This window comes from Bombina bombina, chromosome 10, assembly GCF_027579735.1.
Source record: "Bombina bombina isolate aBomBom1 chromosome 10, aBomBom1.pri, whole genome shotgun sequence".
NCBI classification, from domain to species: domain Eukaryota; kingdom Metazoa; phylum Chordata; class Amphibia; order Anura; family Bombinatoridae; genus Bombina; species Bombina bombina.
Window position 1 is genome coordinate 147,948,750 of NC_069508.1, and position 6,000 is coordinate 147,954,749.

At 36.5% G+C, this 6,000-nt stretch overlaps 1 long non-coding RNA gene across 1 annotated transcript in view; it reads left to right on the top strand.

Annotated features, from left to right (window-relative positions):
• The window catches only part of LOC128640920 (uncharacterized), a 131,504-nt gene extending 126,067 nt beyond the window's left edge, over positions 1 to 5,437 (top strand). Inside the window, exons 4-5 of the long non-coding RNA XR_008399417.1 lie at positions 4,849 to 4,902; positions 5,338 to 5,437. This is a non-coding gene — a long non-coding RNA (uncharacterized LOC128640920). The remainder of the gene's footprint in view (positions 1 to 4,848; positions 4,903 to 5,337) is intronic.
• Positions 5,438 to 6,000: the final 563 nt, after the last annotated feature.

Sequence of the window (6,000 nt, forward strand, 5' to 3'; positions counted from 1 at the left end):
AAAACTTGAGGATTGTTTCTGAAGTGTAAACGACACTGATTAAGGAATCCACGGCATTCTTCAGGATTACCGTCATATTTATCTGGAAGTGGGATTTGTGGTATATTCTGTCCAACAGTTTGAGGTGGATTAAAGACAGCATTGGTGCTAGTAGCAGTGGCAGCAGGAGTCACCGTCACTTGAGAAGGAGCGGAGAGGTTATGTAGCAGAGCAGTAATCTGGTCAAGCTTGGAATCCAAAGATTGCAAATGAGCAGAATGATTTCCTAGAAGTTGCCCTTGTAGAGCCACAGCCCTGGATAACTCGTCAGGGTCCATATTATGGCCAGTTTGTACTGTCAGGTTAGGAAATGTCCATAAGAAGACCCAAATGCTAGGGCGAACTTAAACAACACCCTTGCACTCTGAGTTTAATCCAGGACGTGACCCCACGACAACCTGCAAAAAACAAAGTACTCACGATATGGAGCAGGGTTAGCCTGTACCAAAGTAATTCATGATATCAGCCAGATAGACTTCTGAATAAGGAACTGGTTTCAGGAAATGTCTTCTACAGTATCAGGAGAGCAGGGATAGTCCACTTATACTCAGACAGAAGAAGGGTAAAACAGGAAACAGTTAATAATGCAGGAGTAGGTCATTTGTTATCAGGCAGTCTGAAGGTTAACACTGTGTAGACAGTCTTTGCAGAGTATGCAACAGGTAATCAGGCAGTTTGAGGGTTAACACTGAGTAGACAGTCTTTGCAGAGTATGCAACAGGTAATCAGGCAGTTTAAGAGTTAACACTGTGTAGACGGTCTTTGCAGAGTATGCAACAGGTAATCAGGCAGTTTGAGGGTAAACACTGCGTAGTCAGAACTTGCAGAATTAACAACATGTAATCAGGTAGTTTGAAGGTTAACCTTTGAAAAAGCCACGTTACGTGGCGAAACATGTCAGGGACGTTAGGGCAATGGTGAGGAGTCCTAGGAGCTCCTGTGTTTTTAGTAAGCCTTAAGCTACCGATTCAATTACTGTAGTCTTTTCACTGTATCTATCCAAAGTCTACTGATGGCTATTAATGCTTAAATATTAACATTTATCTGGCTAGCTAAGTGTCACTGGCAATCATGTTCTATTAACTAACCTAGTGCTTGAGAACGCTTGAGAGCATATTACTCTTTCAGGCAGGTAACGGTTACAGCTGTTAGTATAGTCAGTATACCGAATCTCACGGGTTTCGTTTAGGTTCAAAACTGAGGTATACATAAGCATATCATTAAAAAAGTAGCAAATGTCGGCACACGCTAATGCATAAACAGTCTTGTGAACTACGGTCACACATGTGCAGTTGGGTCATTACAACATTGTCAAACATTTAAACTTTGAGATACGAGTGTGTGTAAATACAGACACAGCCAACCTCTTATATAATTGAGCAGGTAAATAAGTATTATACTCAGTATCGGCCGTTTTAGTTCTGTAGATGGTCACAGCTGTTAGTATACCGAACTGAATGGAGATCGGCTCTGTCTAAATGGAGATATATACAAATTTATTACATTTATAAAGCAGCTGACATCAGCACACGCTAATACACAAACAGTCTAGTGAATTACTACTACATAACAGTGCATTCGAGTCACTGTAATTATTATTAAATATTCCGACTGAAATATGTGTGGAAATTGAGACATAGTTAACCTCTCAGACAACTGAGCAAATAATACTATACTTATAAACTGCCCTTGTATAATCTATAGATGGTCAAAGCTGGTAATATACCTAACTTAACGACAAACGGTTTTGCTTAATTTGAGATACATATAAGTATATTATACATTGAAAGCAGCAAATACCGGCACACTCTAATACACAAACACTCTGCTGAATTATTGATACATAACATAGCAGATGAAAAATATTTAGATTGTGATATGCATATGGGTGTGACATCAGCACACGTTAATACACAAACAATCTTGTGAATTACGAGTATTTAACAGTGTATTTGAGACACTGTATTATTACTTAATAATTTGACTGAAATATGTATACGTGTGGGAACAGAGACATAGTTAATCTCTGATATGCTTGTGGGTGTGACATCAGCACACGCTAATACACAGTCTTGTGAATTACTATTACATAACAGTGTATTTGAGACACTGTATCATTACCAAATACTCAGACTGAAACACACATATATATGTGAGAATAGAGATATAGTCAACCTCTCAGACAACCAAGCGAATAAAGATTATACTTAAAAACTGCTCTTTTATATTCTGTAGATGGTTAAAACTGGTAATATATCTAACTTAACTGAAAACGGTCATACTTAATCTAAGGAGTATATTATACACAGATAGCAGCGAATGTCGGCACACTCTAAAGGTACAAATACTTTGATGAATTACTGACAGAGTATATGAGAAAAACTTAGACTGTGACACGCATGTGTGTGGGTCTAGAGATACAGCCAACCTCTTACACAACTGAGCAAGCAATAAATAGCATATTCAGAATCTGCTATTTGAACATATGAAAGATAAAGTTCTTTATTAAATTTATTTAGTCTGTACGTATTTGCAGCATAATTGCTCAAGCGAGATAGGTTGATAATCTAGCCATTACTCCTTGAATATAACCTTTAGTGATTGTTGAAGACAAATGTAAATGTTATTACAATATTATTTGAACTCCAGTTTTTAACGAACATACTAACTACCTTCTCACCACTAGAAATTTTCAATCAAAGATACTCTATAAATTATACCTGCATAGAACTTACACTTATTATTAGTGTAAACATACACTTTTAGTCAACTCAATACAAGCAGGTTAACTAACGGCAACCGAAATTGCACATAGGAGTGTCTGCAGAAGAATTCTAAGTATATTGTACAGTGACACGAAAAGCCAAACAGACTACAATCGGTACATAAGTGTGTTTTTAAATTTTTTCCTATTTTATTTTCAAACCCCAATAAAAGTTCAATTTTAATTATAGTTAAGTTTGTGTCTCCTCTAATCTTGGATTTCATTCTTTGATTTCTTCATATTAATATCACTCAATAAGTGACCTGTGAGTGCTTTCAAGTGTATTATTTTCCTTTCTTGCTTCAGAAATCAATGTTATACACATAGCACCAAACTTAGCCATTCAGTTGGCTGATAATACAAAAGGCCTCACAAGTTGGTCAGATATTAAATAAATCAGGTCCTATATATACCTGTAGTGCCATTGGTAACCTTTTTTTCACAAATTCTAGTTTGAAGGTTAACACTGTGTTGTCAGAACTTGCAGAGATAGCAACAGGTAAGCTGGTAGTTTGAAGGTTAAAACAGATTAATCAGTACTTGTTGAGATTGGCAACAGGATATCAAGCAGTTTGAAGGTTTACACTGAATAATTGTATTTGCAGAGTTTGGAAACAGGTAAACATGCAGATTGAAGGTTTCACAGAAATAACAGTATTTGAATAGTTTGGCAGTACACAGAGTAGTCTGAATATGCAGGGTTTGCAGCAGGTAAACAGGAAGTTTGAAAGTTTCACAAAACAAACAGTACTTGCATTGTTTGGAGACAGGTAATGAGGAGGTTGAAGGTTAATCCAGCATAGTAAATCCTAGAAGAGATTGGCAACAGAAAAGCAGCAGTTAGAGAGATTCCTCAGCGAAATCCTATCAGAAGCCAAAAAGTTAACAAACAAACTGGCACTGGAGAAACAGGAAGCCAAGAATAAAAAGCCTGGTTGTGACATCATCAGGAAGGGGTGGCTCAGACACCTGTCAATCAAGCACACAGAGAGGACTGCAGAGCTTCCCAGCAGCTGAGCGTGACACAATTGGCCACTAATTTTAAACAACTAACCACTCATTTTTTGCCCCTAACCAAAATGGTGGCTCTGGAGCTTAGCTACCCAGAAGTGTCTAACCAGACTTTGGTCCATATGTACATTTGGTGCCTAAAACTCGCCACACCCCCTTTCTTTGATTGGCTAAGTTAGCCTTTAAATAGTACAACTCTAAATTAAGCTGGTATAGTCTTGATAAAGGCCTCTCAGTCGTCCAAAACGCATTGACCTCCTGTGACATACCAGCCCGAGTTCCTATTTGTATATGGTGAGCACTTTTCCTTTAAGTTTAGCTTTTTTGTTTTGTGCATCTCTTTGTTTTTTCTTCCACAGGTACCTTAAGATGTTCTTACCCTGAACCAGAAGTTTTGGATAAAAGATTTTCCTCCCCTGGATAAAAGTATTTTCCCCTCTCTTCTCTAGATCCTTCCACATTGGACCTCCACTGGATTTTCTTTACTCTTTGTGACTATATTGTTGCTTTATATATGGGACGTCCCTTTATCTGAACTCAGATTCATTAATATCATTCATTTCTTTATTGTTCTTATTTTTTGTTTTTTGTTTGTTATACCCTTATTTTGTCATATGTTTGACATATGTTTTTCACCGTTGCTTTTAAAACATTTTACTCTAGATTGTGAATAACTCTGCTAGATTGCCACATAGTTCTAGCTATCTTGTTCCATATATTCCTTGGATTTAAACCGTTTTTATATACAACATATGTTTTTATATATTCTTTATTGTCTGTATTTTTCACTCTATTTCTATGCTCCTTATTAATACAGTATTATGTGTTATATGTGTTATTTCTATGCTTTTTAGTATCACAGTACTATGTGTTATTTTTTAGCAATTATACACCCATATTGATAATCTCTTTGGCCCCAGCTTTTCCACCAGCACACTTAAGCCCCCTTTGGGTGGCGCTCCTATGTCCCCATAATTTATTAAATACTCCATCCCCCTTATTAGCTTGGTGACCCTTCTCTAAACTTTTTCTAGGTCTGCAATGTCTTTTTTTGAGAGTGGTCCACAGAATGGCACTCCATACTCAAGGTGAGGTCTTACCATTGATTTATATAGTGACAGAATTATGCTTTCTACCCTTGCATCATTGCCTCTTTTAATACATGCTAGTATCTTATTAGCCTTAGAAGCTTGTGCCCTGTATTGTGCACCCATCTTTAGCTTGTTATCTATTACTGCTCCTAACTCCCTTCCCTCCACTGTTTGGTTAAGTCTAGTCCTCTCTAAATAATAGATTGCCTGCTTATATTTACTTCCAGAATGTAGAACCTTGCATTTTCCAGTATTAAATCTCATATTCCATTTACCTGCCCATTTTTCTATTTTTTGTTGATCCCATTGTAAAGAAAGTTCATCCTGCACTGACCTATTGACCTTACAGAAATGTGTATTATCTGCAAGCATAGATGTTGCTATTTAATCCTTGCTCAATGTCATTAATACAAATATTTTTTTTAAAAACAGGGCCCAATACTGATCCATGGGGGACTCCACTGATTAACTTTGTCCAATCTGAGATCTGAGTATGATCCGTTTACTACTACATGTTGCTTCCTCTCCTTTATTCAGTCATTAAAAAAAAAATTGCAATATACTTTCAATAATTATTTTGTCCCCTTTTGTTGTTATTTAACTAAATATTGCTGGTTTACTCTATAAAGCCATTTAGTTTCTATAAAGTAATGACATCACCATGTTGGAACCTAGGTTTTCCCTTAAACTATCTCTTCTGTTGAGGACACTTAAGGACAGATATAAAACTTACAATAAAAACAAAAAAAATTGTTAGTTAATACCAGCTTTGATCCATTTAGTAAAGAAAGACTTTACCAGCTGTTTTGACTTTACTAATTAAAATGCCTCTACGAGTCCTAGTTGTCCTAATAACAATTGAATGTCTAATTTGCAAAAATCCAAAATGTTTCTTTCATGGTTCAGATAGAAAATACAATTTTAAAAATGTTTCCAATTTACTTCTATTATCAAATTGACTTTGTTCTCTTGATAAACCTTGCTGGTGAGTCTGCAGAACCATATGGTAGAAGTTTTGCAAGAATGCACTTACAAGAGCACTAGATGGCAGCAATGGTTCCTACCATGTTGTGCTCTAGGCAAATGCATGCTACC